Source organism: Heptranchias perlo, unplaced genomic scaffold (genome assembly GCF_035084215.1).
Source record: "Heptranchias perlo isolate sHepPer1 unplaced genomic scaffold, sHepPer1.hap1 HAP1_SCAFFOLD_496, whole genome shotgun sequence".
NCBI lineage: Eukaryota > Metazoa > Chordata > Chondrichthyes > Hexanchiformes > Hexanchidae > Heptranchias > Heptranchias perlo.
Window position 1 is genome coordinate 51,966 of NW_027139512.1, and position 26,968 is coordinate 78,933.

Sequence of the window (26,968 nt, forward strand, 5' to 3'; positions counted from 1 at the left end):
TGTAGAATGTGGTACAGGTCTATGTAACTACAGTGGGTTTCATTGGGTGGTATAGTCTGCCACTCATTTGTCAGGTGCTACCTTGGGTCGTCCCATGACTTTAAACATCTCACATTCCTGAGGAGGACCCTTATCAATAAACACAAGTCCCAGACATTGAAACTACACAAAGGGTCTTCACAAAGTCCTGAGCAGCTGCTTCCTATCTGACTCCCTTTTGAGCTGGGGTAACCTTGGAGATATCCACCGCTCCTCCCTTAATCATCTGAAGTGAGCTAGTTAGGATAAACAATGTCGGCTTCGGCCTTGGATAAACATTCCCGAGTGTGTTCTGGAGATAAGCGAGGTGGTGGACACAAATCCAACAAACCTGCCTTTGTCAGCTTTTACAGTGTGGGTTACGAGCTGCTCCCATAATGGTCAAGTATCCCATCATGCTTTGCTGCTACCTAAATGCTGCATGTGCGATTTAACTACTTGTGTGTGAGGATAGGAGTGGCTAATCATTCTTTAATATATATATATATATATCAGGTGAGGTGAGGGGGGGCTGGAGGTTTTGGATTTCTGTTCACAAGCCTATTTTCCAGTCCAACAGTCCCCCCTCCAAACCTGGACATTGGATTATTCAGGGAAAAGCAAGAGCGCAAGTGACTGAGGTTTTGTATAATAATCAACCTAATTTACTCGCCCTCTCCCCTCTCCAGCCCACTGGCTATTCCAGGGGGATCCTCTATTGGTCACATATGATCCGACATGAGTCCTGTCCAGGCGGCCGCCTGTCGAGGCACCGGGTCTGCATCAAAAGAGGGTAATTAGTTATTTACATTAAAACCATTCCCGATTCAATCTCCTGCTGCTCTCCTCACCCACACACTTGATTTTTCCCACAAGCGGCTGAAATCGTCTGAAGCACGGGTGGGAGAGGGGCGCATACACCAGCTGTTTTAACCTCCTGTCCAGCCAGATGTTTTGCCACAGCCCGTTTACATTTCTTACATGCCATACATAGCAGAATAGAGACCAGTATTAACTGCACCATGACCAAAACATGGGAAATTAGTCGGATCCATGGGTGAATCTGTCCATTTAGTCCCCAGTCCCATAAGACATCCCACCACATGGTCACCTTGATCGCGTCTATGTCTTTCCTCAACTCCTTGCTCCCCTGTTCCATGGTATAATACACCTGCTGGGAATGTTCAACCTTCTCTCGTAACTGTCTCAGGTGTTCGGGCAATGGAGGTATTGGATATCCAAACGTGTTGATGTAGTTCCATACGTCGTTCCTAATGTCTTCAGACACTTGAAGAAAGGTCGTGTTGTCCTGGTGTATGTCCACCAGCTCCTCATGTCCAATTCGTACAGGAATTTCCGGGGTGAAGCTAAACTCCGGACTGGGGATGGCACACATTAAGTCGCGTAACTAACACATACCCACCTCGGCTATCATCCAGATAGCACGTGTGTGTACCAAACTCGTCCCGGCACCATTCTAACTCCCAGTCAGTAGCTGCCCGCCCATAAACCAGCAGTCCCAACAATCCTATCATCCCTGATACAGACCAATTCATAGTGTCAAAGTCGCCAGTGCCCCAGATTCAGGGACCAGTGCTGGGCCGGGGTAGGCGAAGAGGGGTCCGATAGACCTGGGAAAAGAGGAAGGAAACAGAGAGGAGGATGAAGAGGAGGGAAATATTCCAGCCTGGGTAACCAATAGTTGGAGAGTCAATATGTCCGGTAGCGGTGGCAGTACTGGGGCCGGCCCGTGTACCTGTAAGGCAGAGAGAGAGATACAGAACATCCTAAACAATTGACTCGATCTTCTGACCTTGGTCCTGGAAAAAAAAACAAGAAAGCTGATTCGCATTATTCTTAACGATTTATTACGCATCTGTTAACACCTCCACACGTCCTGTTCCAATCCAGTCCGATCCGTTCATGCTGCAGCAATCAGCTTGAGGAGGGAGACGCTGACATCTGGAGAGATAGTGTGCCTCCTGTAAATGCTGGACCCGGAAATGGTTAGCCTGGTTGGTCTCACTGAGCAGACGCAGGTATGTCAGGAGGGTGTTTTGGAACTGGGAGGTGTCCCCTGTGTCCAGTGGGGGTGCGTCTTGGGGTAACACCATGGCCCGTCCAGTCATTAGTTCGAATGGTCTAAAGCCGGTGCTTTTGGCTGGCGTGGCCCGTAATCGCCAAAGATTAGCGGGGAGGACGGTGTTCCACCCTTTACCGGTCTGCAGGATGATTTTACTGATGGATTGTTTTAGCGTGCGGTTCATTCCCTCTCCCATTCCAGACGACTGAGGATGGCAGGGGATGTGGAACCGCTGTCGGACCCCCAAAAGAGCCAAAGCCTGTTTCATTGTCTTGCCGGTGAAATGGGTTCCCTGATCCGAACCTATCTGGTCGGACACTCCCCAGCGAGGAATGACCTCCATGGCTAGGATTTTTGCTGCTGCTTCGGCCGTATTCCCCCTGGTCGGGAAATCCTCCACCCAGCGAGTGAAAAGGTCAATGATGACAAAAACATGGCTGTACCCGCCACTGGGAGGGAGGGGGCAATTCCCGTTTGGAGACAGGGCAAACAGAAGCGTCCGGACTCGTGGATTTCCCTGGCCAGGCCGGGCCACCACCAGGTGTCAGCTATGAGGTAGTATAATTTGCACCCTCCCAGGTGTGCGGGTTCATGGTCGGATTGTATCAGGGCTCGTCTAAGGGCTGTCGGGACCACATACCGGGTCTCATGACGCCAAAACCCCTGGGCGTCTTGATGTGCTCCCTCTTGCACCCAGAGGTGGATATTCTCGGGGGACTCAGAGAGGTACGCGGTTAGGAGGGACTCCCTTGTTACCTCGCTAGCTTGGGAACCCTTCCCTTGTGCTTCCCCTCTGCAGAATTAAGAGCCGTCACAGGGAGGGTGGAGGCAGCCTGCTTAGCGGCCAAGTCCGCAGCCCGGTTCCCTCTGATTTCCGGGGTCTCCTCCGTCTGATGGGCCCGAATCTTAATGACAGCCCCCAAGGTGGGACCATCCGCTGCTCGAATAAGCTCGGCGATCGCAGGGACCGTGCTTAATTAAGTGGCCTAAGGTAGTCAAACAGCCTCGTCGCTGCCAGAGACGCGAGTAGTCATGGACTACAGAGTAAGCATCCTGGCTGTCAGTGTATATGTTCGCCGTTGTCCCTTCTGGGGAGATGATCTGACCCAGATAGATAACCCATGGGAGCCCCACCTGGGCCTTAGTCGGATTCAGTTTAAAACCTCCGACGATTAGCGTCTCCAAGACACATGTTAGGGCGTCTAAATGATCTGAGGGTGAAGGGCTTCTGATGAGAAAGTCGTCTACATACTGGAGACAGGCGGGGGTTTGCATGCGGGCATCCACCATTGCCGGTTGGAGAGCCTTTTGCAGACTCTTGTGAAAAATAATGGGGCAATGGTGGAATCCGTGGGGCAGCCGGGTCCAGGTATATTGAGTGGACCGCACAGTGAAGGCAAAACATTCCCGGGACCCAGCGTCCAGAGGACAGGTCCAGAACCCGTTTTGGATGTCCAGTGCCGTAAATATGGACAGGCCTGGGTGGAGGCCGTTTAAAATGGTAGCGGGGTTTGCGACTGGAGCGTGGAGTTTGTCTGTGACTTTGTTCAGGGCCGTATAATCTATGGGCAGCCTCCAGGACCCATCTGGCTTTTGCACAGGCCATACGGGGAGTTGGTCCGGGAACGGGTCTCAATCACTATCCCGGTTTCAAACAAATCTCCCACTATTGACTCAACGGCACGTTGGGCCTCCGGCCGAAGGGGATACTGCCGGTGAGCCTCGTGGTAGGGTCCGTGAACCCTGACAGGGTCTATCTGTGCCCTACCGCAATCTAGCTTGTGGGTAGCCCATGCGAGAGGGTAAGCTGCGCAAACTTTCCCCCATAGCCCTTCCTCCGCCCAAGCACGCCCAATCGGTCGGAGGACCTGTACCCCACACTGTTGGGTATAATCTGCTGAAAAGGGAAACCTCCCCCTCCCGGCCCCCCTATTTGCAGTGAGTGGTCACTCAAGGCAGGTTCGCCTCTATATGGTGCAAGATGTCCATTCCCAAAATCAGACCCTGGTTATTGGGACCTTCCCAGAGCCTGGCCCGGGGGATAGCTGTAGGGGGGTTGGAATGCTCTGGCGAAGGATCACGCTCTCCCCACTAACCCCGCTGATATGTATTTTTTTGTTCACGGTAGGAAAATCTGAGTCGGTTATCGACACCGAGGCTCCCGTGTATAAAAGAGCACAATACTGCCGGCCTCCTAACAGTACGTTTAGACACGGGCGGGTGACCCCCGGTCCTCCGACGGAGGAGGCCGTGGTGTCCAATCCTTGATGAGGGGAAGATGGGAGGAGGAGAGCTCGCAGTCCCTCCAATTCACGGTCGGATAACCCCTCCCTTTGTTGGTCTTTGTGACCCCTGAGTGGTTCCCCGGGGCCCCTGTCCTTCCCTCCCCCCCCCCCTTTCCGTAACACGTGGCTTGGCTATGCCCCGGGCGCCCACGATTGGTGCATGGTTTCCTTTACACGGGGCAGTCTCGATATAAATGGCCTGTTTCCTGGCAATTAGAGTAAGCACGATCCTCTCGGGCTACTGCTACCGGTTCTGTTTTAATTTTTGGGCTAGTGTGGTGCAGGATCCACGGCAGGACGGGTAGGGTGTGGCCCTGGCGGTGAGTGTGGGTGTCTGTCAGATGGAACCCGAAAAGCTGACTAGTCCATTCCCGAAGCCCTGCCTCAGTGGCCTGTGGACTGGCCCCCATCCTAAGCGCTGTTTGTATGGTTTATCCAGTCCCCGAATTAAGCTATCTATAAATCTTGGATCGTTGTGTTTGGCGGGGATGCCGTTGGTCTGTCCCCAATGTTCATACCGTTCAATTACCCGGTCAATATCCGCACTGGGGTCTTCCCCAGGGTTTTGTCGTGGGGCCGTGAGTTCTGTCCAGGTGGCAGTGCCGTTACCCAATCCATCTTGAACCCAGGTCTTTAGAGCTTCAAATTGGGTGTCAGACTCGACCATAGTGGCTGGGACCTGCAAATCCCAAGGGGGCAACGCCCCAAAGACAGCAGAGAGGCACTTAACCTCAATGATATCTTTTATGTCCTTTATGGACAGATTAAAATGTCGGGCGGCGCTTTGTATCTTTGCCCATACGTCGACATTGGGATTATATCACTTCAGGTCGGGAATGAGAAGGATCAGGCTGGATCTCTCCTGTGGTGTTAAAGGCTGAGATTCCCCCCAATGTGCCCCTGCCTCCCATTTCCCCATTTGCTGCCCCTCCGGCTGGGTTTGGATTTACCCGGACAGGGGCCAGGGGTTTCGGCTCCCCATTTCCAGGTTGTACCGGTGCCGAAGGGCAGATACGGTTGTATTCGGGAGGCACTCAGGCTGCGGCGTTTTGTGCTGCAGAGCCTCCATTGCCTTAACCATTCCCCCCACATTCCTGTAAATCGTCGAACTCCTCCGTTGCTGGCACTTCCAGATCCAAAAGGCTGCAAACTCGAACTTTAGCCTCTTGTACAGGTCTCAAAAAGTCCTGGAGAGAAGACGGCCTCCCCCATTTGTCTCCGATTAAATATCCTGTCTGATCTGCCCAACTAGCGAGCAGAACGGTACCATAATTAATTTGTTTAGCAGCCTTGTGTCCCGCCCACCACTTTATTAGATCAACTACTGGACTCGTCTCCTTCCATCCGTTCCTGATCATTTCACTTTGATATTTTAAATTAGCCTCTTGGCACAAACGTATCACCTTATACTCTAATTTATACACACTCACTGGTCCCCGGATCACAATCCTGTGGTGGTTGTCGTTCCCTTCGCCTACTTAATCCTGGCCGTCACGTGGGACTTGGTCCTCTTAATTCAGGCTCAGGCTCGGTGTTTGAGATAAACCACCACCCTTGTCCGTGTCGATCACCACGTGACTCTCAAAATCCAACCTTATACTGTATCGGAATAACGGCATAAACTTATACTCTAAGCAAACAAACACTTACACTATATCTTATAAACCAACAGGTCTAGTCAATTCCGTCAATCCGTGGTCTCCGTGAGGAATTTTACGACGTGGATAATTTTAATACTGCGGCAAGTGCCACTGCCAATCCTGTCTCCAATAATGAGCCGAGCCGCTACCATAGGCTACCGGCCTCACCCTCGAGGGCTTTATGCAGGGGCACCCCCCATCTGGAGTACAGGGCTATCCTGTTTCACTATACCACGTACCCTCCAATACAGGATCCGTTAGCCGACCTGCAGCGCAGTATCCCACTTCTGACACCAACTGTTCGACTCGAATTTTTGGAGCAAAACCAGACGGAGACTGAACTGCTGACAAAGTTAAAGTTTATTAGAAAACTTTGTGCACAAAGGGAGAGTGGTCAGCTTCCTCAAGCTCGTGACTAACTCTCAAAGGAACATCAGCACTACAAGCATGTTTATACCTTTCAATAAGCAACACCCACCTGCTGTGAAAGGTGAGGGTACATGTTTACATAACTACAGTGGGTTTCATTGGGTGGTATAGTCTGCCACTCACTTGTCAGGGGCTACCTTGGGTCGTCCCATGACATTAAACATCTCACATTCCTGAGGAGGGCCCTTATCAGTAAACACATAAGTCCCAAACATTGAGACTGGGCGGGGGTCTTCACAAGTCCTGAGCAGCTCATCCCTCACTCCCTTTTGTGCTGGGGTGACCTTGGAGATATCCACCGCTTCTCCCTTAATCATCCCAAGTGAGTTAGTTAGGATAAACAATGTCCTTGAGTAAACATTCCTTAGTGTGTTCTGGAGATAAGCGAGGGGGTGGCCATAAATCCAACAAACCTGCCTTTGTCAGCTCTTACAGTGTGGGTTACGAACTGCTCCCATAATGGTCAAGTATCCCATCATGCTTTGCTGCTGCCTATATGCGACATGTGCGATTTAACTATCGAATTTTTGTGAGGATAGGAGTGGCTAATCATTCTTTATTATATATATATCAGGTTAGGTGAGGGGAGGCTGGAGGTTTTGGATCTGTGTTCACAAGCGTATTTTTCCAGTCCAACAACAGTGAGGAGGAGAGTGACAGGACAAAGACAGGTTGGTGGAATGGGCAGAAACATGGCAGATGAAATTTAACGCAAAGAAGTGCGAAGCGATACATTTTGGTGGAAGAACGAGGAGAGGCGAAATAAACTGAAGGGCACAATTCGAAAGGAGCTGCAGGAACCGAGAAATCTGGGGGTTCATGTGAACAAATCTTTAAAGATGGCCGGGCAGATTGAGAAAGCGGTTAAAGAAGCATACAGGATCGCGGGCTTTACAAATAGAGGCATAGAGTACATAAGGAAGGAAGTTATGATGAACCTTAATAAACCACTTGTTCGGCCACAACTGCAGTATTGTGTCCAGTTCTTGGCACCGCACTTTAGGAAGGATGTGAAGGCCTTTGAGAGGGTGCAGAACAGATTTATTAGAAAGGTTCCAGGAATGAAGGACTTCAGTTACGTGGATAGACTGGAGAAGCTGGGGTTGTTCTCCTTAGAGCAGAGAATGTTGAGAGGATATTTCGTCGATGTTTTTAAAAAGATGAAGATTCTAGACAGAGTGGATCGAGAGAAACTGCTCCCATGGGCGGAAGGGTCAAGAACCAGAGGACAAAGATTTATGGAGATTGCAAAAGAATCAAAGTCAACATGAGGAAAAACGCTTTTACACAGCAAGTGGTTAAGATCTGGAATTCACTGCCTAAGTGAGTGCTGCAGGCAGATTCAATCGTGGCTTTCAAAAGGGAATTGGATAAGTACTTGAAGGGAAAAAAATGCAGGGCTACGGGTAAACTGGGGGAGTGGGGCGGGGGGTTGTGACAAGCTGGATTGCTCTTGCAGACTGCCAGCACGGACTCGACGTGCCGAACGGTCTCCCTCCGTGCTGTCACCATTCAATGATTCTGGGATTCAAAGAGGCAGAAACAAAATAACTCAAACTTGTGAAACCCGAGATCTTTAGATCTTTATTCTAACGCCCTCCCAACTGAGCGATTTCCGTCCCACTGCAAATTGAACTTTGTGTCATTATGTTGGAAGAAAATTTAACCCCAGGAGGAATTACCCCTCCCGGTCAATCCGCACTTCACGTAAAACATCACACTCATACACACACCCCACAGTTCATATATAAACATCGCACTCATATATACACACCCACAGTTCATATATAAACATCACACTCATATATACACACCCACAGTTCATATATAAACATCACACTCATATATACACACCCACAGTTCATGTATAAACATCACACTCATATATACACACCCACAGTTCATATATAAACATCGCACTCATATATACACACCCACAGTTCATATATAAACATCGCACTCATATATACACACCCACAGTTTATAACAGAACAGCGCACTCCTCATCCACACCCAATTTATATTTACCCAAAGTCCTGTTCACAGCTCTCACCAAAGTCTGAACACTGAAAGTTGAACTGTTTTCCAGATACTGTCCGTCCTACTTTGTAATTTTAGCATCGGATTTTATGCAGACCGGCAAAGGGAGCGGAATAGCGGTCCTGGCGGTGAATGCTGCTTCGAACGGAAGTCTCGGTGTCCAGGAGCTGGCGGGGATTGGAAAGCTCTTGTGTCACACGAAGTGTCTGAAAGGCCCGGATACACCTGAAGGTTGTCAGCGCGGTGCCCACACCTCGTGCTGTAATGTTAGCGAGCCGGACATCAACTTAAAAGGCGGCGTGTTCGAAACACATTGTGGTCACAGTTTCATTCTATACATAACTGATTGAAAATTATTCTTTGCTGATTCACCATAAACAATATTTTATTATGAAATTTGATTCTCAGTTCCCCAGTGTCAGAGGGAAAATTGCATAAGTTCGAGCCAGGAAGGAGTCGAACCTACAATCTTCTGATCCGTAGTCAGACGCGTTATCCATTGCGCCACTGGCCCAGCCGATGACTCATTTGTTTGATTTCATTTTTCATTCAGAATCAACCCACAGATTGACACAGAGAGATAAACACAGCGAGAGATACAGACAGTGTCGGTCAACACAGCGAAATAGACAAGAGATATAGAAATGTACCAAACGGCCTCAAACTCCACCAGACAGTGGCGGGTATCTGACAGGTATCAGTGAGAGGAGGTGGTGAAGTTGCAGTTTGATTTGGCTCCGTGGCTGAGCTGCTCAAAGTGCCCGTTTGGTCGGGGCCTTTTGTGATATTTATCCAATTTGTGAATTAAGCAACAAAATAACACAGAGCGGTATTTGTATTAGTTCCGGAGCCAACAAGGAAAGGATTCCAGATCTGCAGTATGTAAGCGTTCCTGCATTGTACAGGCGGACCTCTCATACAATGTGTCCGAAACACCTTTTGAGGATATTGCTCCAGAGGGCTGATTGTACAAACTTCTTTACTTACAACCAGCAACCGAATCTCCATGAAGAGTTGCTGAGCGAAGCTGGTTTCGGAGCAGTTTTCGCTGTTCAGCTTTTGTAAAATTGGTTGAAACTCATTTTGAACACATCTTAGTATCAATGAGAAGGTCAGGCACAGGATTGTTGGGATGGAACCGTCTCTAACAATAAGTACAAAGAAGAATTGATTATAAAGTGAAAAAGCCAATCCAATCTCTCAGTCTCTCTCACTCTCACTTTCTCGGTGAGTGAACGTAAACCAACAGAAGAAGCTAAAACAAAGAACTGTTTCCTTTTCCTTCGGGCGAGTACAGTTGAAGAGAATGATTTCTGTTTCCTGCTGGACCAATAACTGGAATGAGCAGTGTATCTGGTTCCCATGGTACCCAGTGAAACATCCACGTTTCTATCTCCCATTTACACTGATACCTTCCTTCCTCACTAATTATAGGAAACTTTTGGTCAGGTTCAATCACACTTCAGAAGTCCAGAAGCGGAAAGCAAGGTCGACACCTCATGGTGACGTAACCTACAGGTGAGGGAGGTTTGCAGGTTTACCTGGAGCTGTAAATGTATAAACTCCTTCCAATGTACAAACTCCCCTCACCAACAGTAATTCAATTCTAACTGATCTGAGACTTTGGGCATTTATGGTGATTATACTTTGTGGAGTTAAAGCAGCAGTAAATCCGTTGTGTGTTGTATACATAGCCGTTCAGTCAATATAAAACATTGTCATCCGACTTACCATGAGCAATGCCGCAGGGGGTATGTTAGGTTACGGACAGTTCCGCCTCCAGCAGTTGTTCTCTCGGTCACACTTCCGGCATCACCTCTCGGTCTCACACTTCAGAGTCACGCCTGAATATAAACACATTTCTGTTTCAGACTTTTACATGGAGATCAACAATTCACAATTCAAGATGTAGGGAACAAACAAATCAAATATTTAAGAACGTTAACAGATAGAAAATTCACCATAAATGACTGAGGAAAAAATGAAGCAAACGGATCAAGATGAACAATTAGCAAAAGGTAACAATTAAAGAAAGGAGAAGGGGAACTGATCATATCGCCCCAAATAGTTTTTGAAAAATCCTTTCGGTTTACATCTTAGTTTCTCCGTTAAGTTGGGGATGTACAACTAGAAATATTTTTCGTAACATCATAAAGGCAATTAGAATACAACTTTCACAAAGTAGGCATTAATCTTACTTATACGATAGCGTGTTATGTGTTTGTAAAATCTGCAATTGTTTTACCATTCTTTAAGTTTAGAGGGATGCTCTGAATATATGTTCTACATTGAAATGTGAGAGGATTAATACAATAAAATGTGGAAATTTTTTTATGAACATGAAGAGTTGCTTTTCCATGTTGGATATCGCGATATATTTATTTACACAACTGTCATTTGTGAAATGATGGAATGTATTGATTTCTATATCTGTACGGGTAAGGAAATCCCCACTGGATCATTTCCAGGAACCAGTCAAGAACTTAAATTAGTTTGTCAAACCCAAAACACCCGTTGGGAATTGCTGATTGAAAATTTGAATGGAAATCGAGACCATCACAAAGCATTGGAACAAATATACCCGCTGAGGTTTCGGGGTTGTTACTGATTTATTTCTATCACTGAGTAACCTATTTTAAACAGGGTGAAACTACAAATCTAATGATAAGAGTCTGGGTTGGAGAAGGAACAGATGAAAGTATCAAATTTAATTACACTGATTCCACAAACACTGCACACCACATCCCTTAAACATTGTTAACTGTTTCTACATAAAACTGGAGAGGGTGTAAATAGAAAGTAACAGAAAAAAATCTCATTAATGTGTCAAATTTAATTTTGATATTGTTGTACAAACACTGAACATCCCATCGCTAAAACACTGTCCCGATCTAAAATCAGTCGGCAGGACCCTGAGCCACAGTGAAAATGCTGTGATTTCAACCTGGTTCAAAACACGCAACCTTCTGATGTGGAGTCAGACGCGACTGTTCTTGCACAAGGCCCACAACAAGCGGCTGGAGCCGGATCCATTGGAGGGCGATCGGTGCAGACTGCCGCCGCGGCTCTCGGAATGTGAGAGGCGGAAAGAGGAGCAGCCTGACCGCCTCAACCACAGCACAGAATCCCCACTCCCCCTTTCAGAACGTAACTGACTCTGTGGCGCAATGGACAGCGTGTTGGACTTCTACTTAATGGTTGGAGCCGATATTCAAAGGTTGTGGGTTCGAGTCCCACCAGAGTTGGATTTTAGTTCAGGGAGCTGGGAAGTGAAATTTTGCAGCAAATCCGCAACAGGATCATTAATGTCCGTCAAGGACGGGAAACTGCCCCCGACACATCATCTTACACAAGTGGCTCCAGTCACACCCGGATTTATGATTCTAAATCCACTCTGAGCTGGATTGGCGAAACACTCCCAAGGAGGAGACTCATCATCTGCTCAGACCGAAAGTCAATCTGCTGGACTTCCGGCTCTGTCAGACTGAATGTTCCTTCAGACAGGTTTCTAACTGGACACATGCATCCTGCTGCCGTGTGAGCATTGGTGCTTGAGGGGGAGAATTCTTGCTTGTAGTAATTCTATTCCTGTAAAACTAGCTCCTGAAGTGTAGGTTGGAAAGTATCCTGGCTGAGCGGTCTAAGGCGCTGGTTTAAAGCTCCAGTTAAATCCCACGATTTGTAGATGGATCAAAATCATAGTTTGTGTCTCCAAAACCGCAGCCTCCCTCCTGTAAACAAGGAATACTGAACATCTCATCTGCTATTGCAACAGCGCAGTCCGGAGGAACCACATGGCAATTCAGATAAGTAGATGCATTTTGGAACAAACCAATTGTACCTTCAACTCCGGTCGAAATGTTCACAAGAAAAAGGATGGTTTGATCTCGGTGAAACTCGAATTAACAACCTCGGTATTTCCCGACCCTGTTCTGTCAGATAAGGACCGCGCACTGACCGATTGCGCCGCTGGAGCCCGGTCACTCTGATCACCTGTCCCGCTCTGCTGGAAAGAATCTTAAGGTGAGAGACCCGAACCTGTGGAAACGTGTCCAGTCACTGTGATGAAACTAATATCTGCACTTCCACTTTCAGCTTCTTTCACATCCTCTGCTCCATCGCACGACAATCGGGTTTTCTGCGAACAGGTCAAAATGAACATTGTCAGAAATTCTATCAGATGTGAGATTTTAACCCAGCGCCCACGCAGTGATTGGATTTATTGTCTTAAAGCAGTGAGCTCCGTTCACACAACGCCTCGCCAGTCTTTCACGTTTTATTTAATGCCCAAATAAATAAATTGGAGCTAATTGACCGCATTTACCCCGTGCTGGGGTTGTTCTCCTCAGAGCAGAGAAGGTTCAGAGGAGATTTGATAGAAGTGTTCAAAGTCATGAAGGGTTCAGATAAAGTTAATAAAGAGAAGCTGTTCCCATTGGCGGAAGTGTCGAGAACCAGAGGACACAGATTTGAGGTGATTGGCAAAAGAACCAAAGGCGACATGAGGAAAATCTTTTTTACGCAGCGAATGGTTATGATCTGGAATGTGCTGCCTGAAAGGGCGGTGGAAGCAGATTCAATCGTGGCTTTCAAAAAGGAATTTGATAAATACTTGAAGGGGAAAATGCAGGGCCCCGGGGAAAGGGACGGGGAATGGGACCAATGGGATTGGTCTTACAAAAGGCAGGTAAGGGATTGATGGGTTGAATGGCCTCCTTCTGTGGTGTGTTCATTCTGTGATAAATATTATTTTACACACAGTGAACAGACCATCCCTGAAAGACTGCCCCGCGATAAAACAGAGTGACACTGAAACGTTGTGAAAATGCAATGACCCCGACGTGATTCGAACACGCATCCTTCTGATCTGGAGTCAGACGCGCTACCGTTGCGCCACGAGGTCCACAGCGCCCACCTGGAGCCGGATCCATAGGAGGGAGATCGGTACCGACCGCCACAGGGTCTCGAAGAGGCGGAAGCAGCAGCAGCAACACCGCAGGAGCCCCGCTCTCCAATCCAGCCGTTCCCAGCGGAGAGCTGCCAGTCCCGGCCTGAGCCCTGTCTGGGAGCCGCCTGCCATTCAGTCTTTACAGAACGGGACCGATCCAGTTTCAGCTCACACACAAGCTCAGGAATCCCACTCCTGACAGATTCACTTATTTAAACCTTGTTTAGATTCAGTGAATTGGGATTTAATTCAATCCTCATCTGCCCGCCGCTCTGTCAGTTCAGGACTTTATTTAAACCGACACTTGGAGCTCTGTTTTCAGGGTGCCGGCTGTTAAAGCATTTCTCAGTCCCACCACGAACACTTTTTGCTGCTAACTTCTGCTTCATACAAAGTTCCCAGGAACGAGGGAATTTCTCCTGGGTACTGAGTTCGAGTTAAGGAACAACCGAGGTGCGATTACACTACTTGGTGTATTCTATAGGCCACCAGCTCGTGGGACCGATACAGAGGAGCAAATTTGCAGGGAAATTACAGAGAGGTGCATCAGCCATAGAGTAGTGATAACAGGGGATTTCAACTATCCTAATATAGACTGGGATAACAATAACATAATGCGCAAAGAAGGGGAAGAATTTTTGAAATGTGTTCAGGATAACTTTCTCGACCAGTACGTTTCTGGCCCACTGAGGAAGGAGGCATTGCTGGACTTGGTGCAAGGGAATGAGGCGGGCCAAGTGGAGCAAGTGTCAGTGGGGGAGCATTTAGGGAGCAGCGATCAGTATCATAAGGATTAGAATAGCTATGGAAATGGACTCTGTCCACTCTAAAGTAAAAGTACTCAATTGGATGAGGGTCAATTTCAGTGGGATGAGATCAGATCTGGCCCCGGTAAATTGGAATTAAAGATTGTCAGGCAAAACTATAATTGGACAGTGGGCGGCTTTTGAAAAGATGATTCGGGTATAGAGAAGGTACATTCCAACGAGGTCGAAAGGTGGGGCAACTAAAGCCAGAGCTCCCTGGATAATAAGAGCGATAGAGAGTAAGATGAAGCGGGAAACATAAAAGCGAATCAAAAAGTCTTCTACAGACATGTTAACAGTAAACGGGTAGGAAGAGGAGGGGCGGGGACGATTAGGGACCATAAAGGAGATCGACTCACGAGGCAGTGGGCATGGCCTGAGGTACTCGATGAGTACTTTGCATTGTTCTTTACCAAGGAAGGAGATGCTGCCAGATTCTCGGTAAAGGAAGATATAGTTAAGATACTGGATGGGCTAAAAAATGAGAAAGAAGAGGTACGAGAAAGGCTTGCTGTACTTAATATAGATAAGTCAACTAGTCTGGATGGGATGCAACCGAGGATGCTGAGGGAAGCAAAGGGGGAAATTGGAGAGGTACTGGCAGTAATCTTCCAGACATCCTTAGATATGGGGATGGTGCCAGAGGACTGGAGAATTGCAAAGGTTACAACCTTGTTCAAAAAAAGGGTGCAATGATAAACCCAGCAACTATAGGCCAGTCAGTTTAACCTCGGTGATGGGGAAAGTTTTGGAAATGACAAGAATCGAATCCGTGATCATGATATTACGGTAAACTCGATGCAAATGAACTAACCGGCTGTCCGAACGGCACATTCGGCTGTTTAATTAATTTTTGTTCCTGTACGCTGGTTGGTAGCGGTTTCTGTACATGGACCCCTAAATCTCTCTGCTCCTCCACAGTTCCTAGTTTCTCACCATTGAGAAAATACACTGATTGATCTTAGATTTAAAGTGGATGACCTCGCTCTCCCCCACATTGAACTCTATTTGCTGCAGTTTTGCCCACTCACTTAATTTATCAATTCCGACTTTTCAACTTCCTGCTTCTATCAACATTATTTATTCCGCCACCAGAAGGCTGAGTGTTCAAATCACGGGGTAACAGTTGCTTTTCGAGCTGATCGGATTCTGGATCGTTCCGGGATGAATGTTTTATCTGCTTTTTCTCAATAAACAGAACCTTGCACTCAAATCTGCTTCTCTGGTTCTCAATTTTCAGGAAGGCGTCTCATTCTGCCCTCGAATTTTGATCTTGAACTGTGGTTGAAGATTTTGCAAAGAGGGAAAAGAAGTCCCCAAATCGCCCCACGTGACTCTCAAACGCTTTGGGAAGAAGTTCAGTTCAAACAATCAGGACTTTAAAGGCCCCTCAATGACCTGCACTTTCATTGATTGAGTTTTGTTCGCCATTGTATTCGACCGTGAAATCGCTCTCCGCTTTCATCTCACTGGTGAAGAGTGTGACGGCCTTGTATCTGTCAGCGTGTAAGTGACGAGTTTGGTGTCGGTATGGGCTGCTTTCAATTTTGAAATCTCACCAAGCACCAGAGAAAAGAAAATTAGAATCAAACTGTCCCTGTCAGTGATGAATTGAAGTGAATATCGCTCCAAGCAGATCTGGACAAAGCGCAGCGCAGCCGCACAGGAGTTCCAAATCCACCCTCTCCCCACTCGGCAATCACATTAACTGAACTTTACTCTGACCCAGTGTCACCGCGCTGAAATCAAGTCTTTCTCGGCCACATACTTTCTTAACATCATAGTTCCTGGTTTAAGAGTGAAAACTGCCGTCCGCTTTACTGTAAGTGCAAGAGACAACTTTGTAGACACCGTGTAGTGTCACAGACCTGCTCGTTGGACCTGCTCATTTCATCTGATCTCATTTTCTGCAATATTGGAACAGAGAATGGTGAATCACAGCTCGAAAAATCAATCCTCTCTCCGACTGGGGGACCGAGTCTTCCAACATACAGGCATTTAGGGGCAAGGGGAGTTTGATGTTCAGAAATAAGACGGCACCGATTTTCACTCGTGCAAACTGCACACCCTTTATTTTGGAAAAGTAAACTGATGGTAAGACAGCTGTTACATTGAGCGCTGCAAGCTGAAACGGTAGCTCGGTGAGTTAGTGGCTCAAGAAAGCCGCTGCTGTGTGCACTGTGGTGCAATTGGTTCGCTCGTTCAGCTATTAACTGTAACGGTTGGTGGTTCGAGCCCACCCGGGAACAATAGGGAGCTTTTACCTTAAAATTCGTTGTTTCGCATTTCCAGGTTTCAAATGTGTGTTCTGTTTTCAGAAAAATGTACAGTAAACATTGCCAGCTGAGCGCGGCTGATATTCCACCTGCCGCTGGATAACAGGTATCTGAACAATATCCAAAAAACCGAGAATGGCTTGAAGGTGATCGAAATACTTCTTGACACAAAAGGTTCAAGGCTCACGATTAAAGTGAAATATTATTCACCTTCCGACAGGTTTCAGTTTATTTGTGAGAGATCGTTAAAGGATCCTGCAGCGCTTCCTCAGTTAACAAAAGCAGTTCTCAGCCGCATTTTTGACGCAGCATCAAACCCATCAGTTTTTCGCTGTTCCCCAGCTCCCCGAGTGAGTGAGGCCGTGACAGCAGCGACATTGTCCGGCCCCGCTCTCTCCAATCACCCGCTGCCGGCGGAAAGCAGCGAATGCAGCCTCAGACAGCGCATTACTGTCCATCCCTGGGAAACAATTTCCAACTGAAACAGATTGGAGTTGTGCTGAGCTTTGAGTCTGTAGCGTGTCCGTGACGAGTTTCAGGTTGATATCATCCATTCATTTTTTTATATCTCAGAAGCGCACCAGGAGAAAACAGGAACTGAGAATCAAATTGTCCCTGTAGGTGATGAATTCAAGGGAATATCGCTCCAAGCAGATCTGTGAAAGTCACAGTGCAACCGCACAGAAGTTCCAAATTCTCCCTCTCGCCACTCGGCAAACATTAACTGACCTTTGCTCTGGCCTGGTGTCGCCTCGATCAAACCGTCTCTTTCGCGTATGATTTTTTTACGAGTGCAAAGCGTCCCCCGCTTCAGTGAAGCTGCAATCGACATTTTCTTCTAGATGCCATGTCATGGGCCAAATAAAGGATGTGAACAGTTACTGCTGAGAACAAATTAAAAAGTAGCAGAAGTTCATCAAAGTTGCACCATTGAAAGTCCTGGGTGGAGGTTTAGAGGCTGCGATTGTGGGAAGAGTTTTGTTGCGATTCTAACAGACCTTCGAGTGAATTTCCGGGATGTCCAGAGCACCGAAATAACTCAGTCAGACTGAAGATCTAAAGGGTTCAGTCTCGGGTTTCAGGAGCGTTTTCTCTCCCTCTCTGTTATCTTGATACCTCCTCCGTGCCCTTTCCATTTTCTGATACTCTCGGAGGGCCCCTTACCCACTGACACACCCTGACTCTCCCTGATAACATCTGGCAGTCCCTTGCCCTCCCTGATAACATCTGGCAGTCCCTTGCCCTCCCTGATAACATCTGGCAGTCCCTTGCCCTCCCTGATAACTTCTGAGAGTGCCGTAAACTCTTTGATACCTCATAGCCTCACACCCCTTGATAACCCCTGAGAAGCCCTTTGATTCCCGTTGCCCCACCGGATCCACACTAATAAACCCTTAGACTCCCTGATTCATTATCAGGAGCCATTAACCTCTCTGCTACCCAAGTGCGATTTAATTCCACATGTGGATCTGCCAGTCTGTGTTAAGGATCAGATCCACGGTTTGTTCGCTCTCATTACTCCGAAGCACTCTGTTCACCGAGAGGGAAATCGCATCAACGTTTATGTGATTTTCAAAGAAAAATAAAACATTGCATGTACAGAAAACAGAAATAGCTCAGATGGGGTAGCGTTAGAATTAAAATCCACAGATCCTTTGTTCAATCTCCGCTTAAGGCGGCCTTTTTTCCTCTTTCTCTGTTGGCGGAATGCATAATGAGGGGGCTTAATCTTGAAATTAGTGCTCGATTAATGAGGCGAGAAATCAGGAATCACTTTCGCAAACAAAATCCGGCCGAAAGCTGGAACTCTCTCGGCCAAAAGGATGTGGATTGAGGCTCAATTCAAATTTTCAATCTGATATTCATCGATCTTTTTTCTGTTCGGGTCCCATGGGATTTGAGTCCAAGGCAGGGAAACAGAGTTGAATTACTGATCACTTCATGATCTAATTGAATGGGACACGAGGTTCGAGGGGCTGAATGGTCTTCTCCAGTCCCGATGTTCGTCTCCTGCTCAGTGCGGGGCTGGACGACTGGTAAGAGGCATCAGACCGACTCCAGAATGAAAAGCGGGTGTTCAGATTCAGCCACCTTGGGATTGTCGGACAAACTGAACCCCGACAGCAACCTCACCACCCGCCTCTCTGCAATAATAGGATGGGAAGGAGCCCTGCCGCTGGCCCGGCTAGCTCAGTCGGTAAAGCACGAAATTCCTAATCTCAGGGGCGTGGGTTTAAACCACACATTGGGCGTTTTGTGTTCTATTTTTCACAGTGGGTGATGAAAGGTTCAAAGTGCAACCTGTTATCTCCAGTTCAAGAAATCCAGTTATATAAACAGACACAACACTGAGCTGTGTGAAAGGAAACCGTGAGCGTTGCCAAATATCCAGTCCCTCCCGATTCTATCTTCTCATTCCCTCCACATGGGACACGGCAGATACCGTTTCAATAGGCTTCATTTTTGCTGTTATTAAAAATGTTGATGGTTAGGAAGTGTAATATTTAGAAGATGCCAACTCTGGATCCATTCGCCTCTCTGATACCTCCTGAGCCCACCTTACCCTCTTTGATTCTCCCTGAGCTCCTTATCTTCTCTGATACCCTCAGAGAGTCCATTATCCTCTTTGAACCTTGTCAGCGCCCTTTACACTCTCTGACACCCGCTGAGTGCCCCTCACCCACTGATACGCCCTGAGCGTCCTTACACTCTCTGATACCCTCTGGCAGTGCTTCCCCTGTGCGAGATCTCAATATACTCTCTGATACCCTCTGACTGCCCCTTCCCCTCTCTGAGCCCCGTTACACTCTCTGGTGCCCTCTGACTGCCCCTTCCCCTCTCTGAGCCCCGTTACACTCTCTGATACCCTCTGACTGTCCCTTCCCCTCTCTGAGCCCCGTTACACTCTCTGATGCCCTCTGACTGTCCCTTCCCCTCTCTGAGCCCCGTTACACTCTCTGATGCCCTCTGACTGTCCCTTCCCCTCTCTGAGCCCCGTTACAGTCTCTGATGCCCTCTGACTGTCCCTTCCCCTCTCTGAGATGTCCTTGCCCCAAAGCATCGCCACTAAGAAGCCATTAGACGCCCTGATGCCTTCTCAGAACCCGTTACCGTCCCTGCGAACAAAGTGCGGTGTAACTTCACAGGTGGATCTACCGGTCTGTGTTAAGGATGAGATCCAGAGTTTGTTCGGTCGCTGTTGCTTCCGCCTCTCCAACTCTGAGAGCTCCATTGGCGGTCGGTACCGATCTTCCTCCTACAAACTGGGTGTGGATCTATGAGTGCGCTGCTGATTTATAAACTTTGTGAGTTTATGTATGACAGCGATTTTTAGAAACCAACTGTGGGTTTGTATATATGTGTGCGATATTTATAGATGACCTGTGGGAGTGTATCGATGAGTGTGAATTTTATATATGAACCGTGGGTGCATCTCCATGAGTGCGATGTTTTTATATGAATTGAGGAATAAACAGGAGGGGCAATTCCACCTGGGGTTATATTTTCTTCCAAGACAATGAAATAAAGGAACTTTTTGATATGGGGCCGAAATAGCTCAGTTGGGAGAGCGTTAGACTGAAGATCTAAAGGTCCTTGGTTCAATCCCGAGTTTCGGCAGTTTTTGGTTGTTTCGTTTCTTCTTCCTCGCTTCGATTCTCGCATTTATTTACAGTGAAATTTGATCCCCGCCACTGAAGGATTGGGGATGGAATAGAGAGACATCAAGGATGGGAAATATTTCTATCGTCTGTATTTGGTTTTTATTTCTCTGTTACCTTCTGCCTTTTTCTCTTGGTTTTGTCTCTCGGTGCCGGGTGACTATTTGATTTGATGCCTTTTCCACATCTCGGGGCGGTCAGACCCGCTCTGTCTGTCTGTTGCTGCTGCTGATCATTCATGGGAACAGGCTGCGAGTTAAACATTTACCTGCAAACCGGAGAAAGACAAATAAAAAGAAAGACGTGTTTCTCCGGCCCAGGGGCAAAGTTATAATGGATGTTATTCAATAAACTGTCCCCGTGAATTTGTCTGTGGACCTGTTTGTGAAGCTTCGATTTAAAAGTTAAAAAACCCGAAATAAATAAAGTAAATTACAAGAATCGAATCCGTGATCATGATATTACGGTAAACTCGATGCAAATGAACTAACCGGCTGTCCGAATGGCACATTCGGCTGTTTAATTAATTTTCGTACCTGTGCGCCGGTTGGTAGCGGTTTCTGTACATGGACCAAAAATCTCTCTATTCCTCCACAGTTCCTCGTTTATCACCATTTAGAAAATACACTGATTTATCGTAGATTTAAAGTGGATGACCTCGCTCTCCCCCACATTGAGCTATATTTGCCACAGTTTTACCCACTCACTTAATTTATCAATTCCGACTTTTCAACTTCCTGCTTCTGTCTACATTATTTATTCCGCCACCAGAAGGCTGAGTGTCCAAATCACGGGGTAACCGTTGCTGTTCGAGCTGATCGGATTCTGGATCGTTCCGGAATGAATGTTTCATCTGCTTTTTCTCAAATCTGCTTCTCTGGTTCCCAATTTTCAGGAAGGCGTCTCATTCTGCCCTCGACTTTTGATCTTGAACTGTGGTTGAAGATTTTGCAAAGAGGGAAAAGAAGTCCCCAAATCGCCCCACGTGACTCTCAAACGCTTTGGGAAGAAGTTCAGTTCAAACAATCAGGACTTTAAAGGCCCCTCAATGACCTGCACTTTCATTGATTGAGTTTTGTTCCCCATTGTATTCGACCGTGAAATCGCTCTCCGCTTTCATCTCACTGGTGAAGAGTGTGAGGGCCTTGTATCTGTCAGATTGCAAGTGACGAGTTTGGGGTCGGTATGGGCCGCTTTCAATTTTGAAATCTCACCAAGCACCAGAAAAAAGAAACTTAGAATCAAACTGTCCCTGTAAGTGATGAATTGAAGTGAATATCGCTCCAAGCAGATCTGGACAATGCGCAGCGCAGCCGCACAGGAGTTCCAAATCCACCCTCTCCCCACTCGGCAATCACAACTTTACTCTGGCCCAGTGTCACCGCGCTGAAATCAAGTCTTTCTCGGCCACACACTTTCTTAACATCATAGTTCCTGGTTTAAGAGTGAAAACTGCCGTCCGCTTTACTGTAAGTGCAAGAGACAACTTCGTAGACACCGTGTCGTGTCACAGACCTGCTCGTTGGACCTGCTCATTTCATCTCATCTCATTTTCTGCAATACTGGAATAGAGAATGGTGAATCACAGCTCGAAAAATCAATCCTCTCTCCGACTGGGGGAGCGAGTCTTCCAACATACAGGCATTTAGGGGCAAGGGGAGTTTGATGTTCAGAAAGAAGACGGCACCGATTTTCACTCGTGCAAACTGCACACCCTTTATTTTGGAAAAGTAAACTGATGGTAAGACAGCTGTTTCATTGATCGCTGCAAGCTGAAACGGTAGCTCGGTGAGTTAATGGCTCAAGATGGCCACTGTGGTGCAATTGGTTAGCGCGTTTGGTTATTAACTGTAAAGTTTGGTGGTTCGAGCCCACCCGGGGACAATAGGGAGCTTTTACCTTAAAATTCGTTGTTTCGCATTTCCAGGTTTCGAATGTGTGTTCTGTTTACAGAAAAATGTACCGGAAACATTGCCAGCTGAGCGCGGCTGATATTCCACCTGCCGCTGGATAACAGGTATCTGAACAATATCCAAAAAACCGAGAATGGCTTGATGGTGATCGAAATACTTCTTGACAGACAAGGTTCAAAAGGAGGGCTCACGATTAAAGTGAAATATTATTCACCTTCCGACAGGTTTCAGTTTATTTGTGAGAGATCGTTAAAGGATCCTGCAGCGCTTCCTCAGTTAACAAAAGCAGTTCTCAGCCGCATTTTTGACGCAGCATCAAACCCATCAGTTTTTCGCTGTTTCCCCAGCTCCCAGAGTGAGTGAGGCCGTGACAGCAGCGACATTGTCCGGCCCCGCTCTCTCCAATCACCCGCTGCCGGTGGAAAGCAGCGAATGCAGCCTCAGACAGCGCATTACTGTCCATCCCTGGGAAACAATTTCCAACTGAAACAGATTGGAGTTGTGCTGAGCTTTGAGTCTGTAGCGTGGACGTGACGAGGTTCAGGTTGATATCATCCATTCATTTTTTTATATCTCAGAAACGCACCAGGAGAAAACCGGAACTGAGAATCAAATTGTCCCTGTAGGTGATGAATTCAAGGGAATATCGCTCCAAGCAGATCTGTGAAAGTCACAGTGCAACCGCACAGAAGTTCCAAATTCTCCCTCTCGCCACTCGGCAAACATTAACTGACCTTTGCTCTGGCCTGGTGTCACCTCGCTCAAACCGTCTCTTTCGCGTATGATTTTTTTACGAGTGCAAAGCGTCCCCGCTTCAGTGAAGCTGCAATCGACATTTTCTTCTAGATGCCATGTCATGGGCCAGATAAAGGATGTGAACAGTTACTGCTGAGAACAAATTAAAAAGTAGCAGAAGTTCATCAAAGTTGCACCATTGAAAGTCCTGGGTGGAGGTTTAGAGGCTGCGATTGTGGGAAGAGTTTTGTTGCGATTCTAACAGATCTTCGAGTGAATTTCCGGGATGTCCAGAGCAGCGAAATAACTCAGTCAGACTGAAGATCTAAAGGGTTCAGTCCCGGGTTTCAGGAGCGTTTTCTCTCCCTCTCTGTTATCTTGATACCTCCTCCGTGCCCTTTCCATTTTCTGATACGCTCGGAGGGCCCCTTACCCACTGACACACCCTGACTCTCCCTGATAACATCTGGCAGTCCCTTGCCCTCTCTGATAACATCTGGCAGTCCCTTGCCCTCTCTGATAACATCTGGCAGTCCCTTGCCCTCTCTGATAACATCTGGCAGTCCCTTGCCCTCTCTGATAACTTCTGAGAGTGCCGTAAACTCTTTGATACCTCATAGCCTCACACCCCTTGATAACCCCTGAGAAGCCCTTTGATTCCCTGACAGCCTCTGGGATCCCGTTGCCCCACCGGATCCACACTAATAAACCCTTAGACTCCCTGGTTCATTCTCAGGAGCCATTAACCTCTCTGCTACCCAAGTGCGATTTAATTCCACATGTGGATCTACCAGTCTGTGTTAAGGATCAGATCCACGGTTTGTTCGCTCTCATTACTCCGAAGCACTCTGTTCACCGAGAGGGAAATCGCATCTACGTTTATGTGATTTTCAAAGAAAAATAAAACATTGCATGTACAGAATACAGAAATAGCTCAGATGGGGTAGCGTTAGAATTAAAATCCACAGATCCTTTGGCGGCCTTTTTTCCTCTTTCTCTGTTGGCGGAATGCATAATGAGGGGGCTTAATCTTGAAATTAGTGCTCGATTAATGAGGCGAGAAATCAGGAATCACTTTCGCAAACAAAATACGGCCGAAAGCTGGAACTCTCTCGGCCAAAAGGATGTGGATTGAGGCTCAATTCAAATTTACAAGACTGATATTGACAGATCTTTTTTCGGTTCGGGTCCCAAGGGATATGTTTCCAATGCGGGGAAATAGAGTTGAGTTACAGACCACCTCATGATCTAATTGAATGGCACAGCAGGAAGAGGGGCTGAGTGGCCCTCTCCTGTCTCGATGTTCCTCTCCTGCTCAGCGCGGTGCTGGAGGACGGGGAAAAGGCATCAGACTGACTCCAGAATGAAAAGCGAGTGTGCAGAAGGAGCGACGCTGGGATTGTCAGACAAACTGAACCCCTGCAGCAAAATCAACAGCTGCCTCTCTACAATAATAGGATGGGAAAAGACATTGAAGGCGGCCTGACTAGCTCAGTCTGGTAGAGCATGAGACTCTTAATCTCAGGGTCGTGGGTTCGAGCCCCACGCTGGGCGTTTTGTGTTTTATTTCTCAAACTGGGTGATAAAAGGTCCAAAGTGCGACCTCTTATCTCCAGTTCATGAAATCCAGTTATATGAACAGACACAACACTGAGCTGTGTGAAAGGAAACCGTGAGCGTTGCCAAATATCCAGCCCCTCCCGATTCTCCCTTCTCATTCCCTCCACATGGGACACGGACAGATTATCGGTTCAACCGGCTTCATTTTTCGCTGTTATTAAATGTGTTGATGCCTACAAAATGTAAGATTTAGAAGATGACAACTCTGGATCCATTCGCCTCTCTGATACCTCCGGAGACCCCCTTACCTGATTTGATTCTCCCTGAGCTCCTCATCTTCTCCGATATGGTCCGAGAGTCCATTATCCTTTTTGAACCTTGTCAGCGCCCTTTACACTCTCTGATACCCGCAAAATGCTCCTTACCCACTGTTACGCCCTGAGTCCTCTTACGCTCTCTGATACCCTCTAACACTCCCTTCCCCTCTCTGAGATCCACTTACGCTCTCTGATACTCTCTGACACTCCCTTCCCCTCTCTGAGATCCACTTACGCTCTATGATACCCTCTGACAGTCCTTTCCTCTCTCTGAGATCCCCTTACACTCTCTGATACCCTCCGACAGTCCTTTCCCCTCTCTGAGATCCCCTTGCACTCTCTGATATCCTCCGACAGTTCCATCCCCTCTCTGAGATCCACTTACACTGTCTGATACCCTCTGACACTCCCTTCCCTTCTCTGAGATCCTGTTACACTGTCTGATACCTTCTGACACTCCCTTCCCCTCTCTGAGCCCTCTTACGCTCTCTGATATCCTCTGAGATACCCTTACACTCTGTGATACTCTCTGACAGTTCCATCCCCTCTCTGTGATCCCGTTACACTCTCTGATACCCTCTGAAAGTCCCTTCGCCTCTCTAAGATCCCCTTACACTCTCTGATACCCTCTGACACTCCCTTCCCTTCTCTGAGATCCCCTTACACTCTCTGATACCCTCTGACAATCCCTTCCCCTCTCTGCGATCCCCTTACACTCTTTGATACCCTCTGACACTCCCTTCCCTTCTCTGAGATCCTGTTACACTGTCCGATACCCTCTGACAATCCCTTCCCCTCTCTAAGATCCCCTTACACTCTCTGATACCCTCTGACACTCCCTTCCCCTCTCTGAGATCCCCTTACACTGTCTGATACCCTCTGACACTCCCTCCCCTCTCTGAGCCCTCCTACGCTCTCTGATACCCTCTGACAGTCCCTTCGCCTCTCTAAGATCCCCTTACACTCTCTGATACGCTCTAATAGTCTCTTCCCCTCTCTGGGATCCCCTTGCCCCACCGGATCGCCACTAAGAAGCCATTAGACTCCCTGAACCCTTCTCAGAGCCCATTACCCTTCCTCATACCCAAGTACGATGTAATTTCACAGGATGATCTATCGGCTTGTGTTCAGAATGAGATCCACAGTTTGTACGGCCCATGCTGCTTCCGCCTCTCCCACTCCGAGAGCCCAAGAGGCGGTCGGAACCAATCTCCCTCCCATAAACTCGGAGTGTAAGGATGAGTGCGCTGTTGTTTCATAAACTGTGGGTGTGTATATATGAGTGTGATGTTTATATATGAACTGTGGGTGTGTATATATGAGTGTGATGTTTATATATGAACTGTGGGTGTGTATATATGAGTGCGATGTTTATATATGAACTGTTGGTGTGTATATATGTGTGTGATGTTTATATATGAACTGTGGGTGTGTATGTATGTGTGTGATGTTTATATATGAACTGTGGGTGTGTATATATGAGTGCGATGTTTATCTATGAAGTACGGTAATGAACAGGAGGAGCAGGGCTTCGGAGGGGTTATATTTTCTTGGAAGACAATGGCGCAAAGTTGCATTTGCTCTGGGGTCCAAATACTCAGTTGGAATTCAATTGAACTGAAGATTTAAAGGTCTTTGGTTTAATCCCGAGTTTCGGCAGTTTTTGGTTGTTCAGTTTCTTCTTCTTTGGGTCGATTCTCACATTTATTTACAGTGAAATTTGATCCCCGCCACTGAAGGATTGGGGATTGAATAGAGAGACATCAAGGATGGGAAATATTTATATCGTCTGTATTTGGTTTTTATTTCTCTGTTACCTTCTGCCTTTTTCTCTTGGTTTTGTCTCTCTCGGTGCCGGGTGACTATTTGATTTGATGCATTTGTCCTAAACTGATGCCTTTTCCACATCTCGGGGCGGTCAGACCCGCTCTGTCTGTCTGTTGCTGCTGATGATCATTAATGGGAACAGGCCGCGAGTTAAACGTTTCTCTGCAAACCGGAGAAAGGCAAATAAAAAGAAAGACGTGTTTCTCCGGCCCAGGGGCACAGTTACAATGGATGTTATTCAATAAACTGTCCCCGTGAATTTGTCTGTGAATCTGTTTGTAAAGCTTTGATTTAAAAGTTCCGAAAATCCAAAATAAAGCCCCTTAACAGCCCATACAGGAATCAAACCCACGATTACAACATTATGGTGTGTTTTAAGCAAGTCAGCTGACCAGCCGTAACGAACATCCCAATCATCGTTTTTTTTTACCT

General features: G+C 47.2%; 1 protein-coding gene and 5 non-coding genes across 6 annotated transcripts in view; 4 read left to right on the forward strand and 2 right to left on the reverse strand.

Moving 5' to 3' along the window:
• The window catches only part of LOC137313971 (zinc finger protein 268-like), an 83,802-nt gene that overhangs the window by 51,289 nt on the left and 5,545 nt on the right, over window positions 1-26,968 (forward strand). The window lies entirely within an intron of this gene.
• On the reverse strand, window positions 8,937-9,009 carry trnar-acg (transfer RNA arginine (anticodon ACG)). The gene has a single exon. It is a non-coding gene; the product is annotated as a tRNA-Arg (tRNA).
• trnar-ucu (transfer RNA arginine (anticodon UCU)) lies at window positions 11,649-11,740 on the forward strand. Its single transcript is given in 2 exon segments — window positions 11,649-11,685; window positions 11,705-11,740. It is a non-coding gene; the product is annotated as a tRNA-Arg (tRNA).
• Window positions 13,327-13,398, reverse strand: trnaw-cca (transfer RNA tryptophan (anticodon CCA)). Its single transcript has one exon. It is a non-coding gene; the product is annotated as a tRNA-Trp (tRNA).
• On the forward strand, window positions 20,071-20,143 carry trnaf-gaa (transfer RNA phenylalanine (anticodon GAA)). Its single transcript has one exon. It is a non-coding gene; the product is annotated as a tRNA-Phe (tRNA).
• trnak-cuu (transfer RNA lysine (anticodon CUU)) lies at window positions 24,313-24,386 on the forward strand. Its single transcript has one exon. It is a non-coding gene; the product is annotated as a tRNA-Lys (tRNA).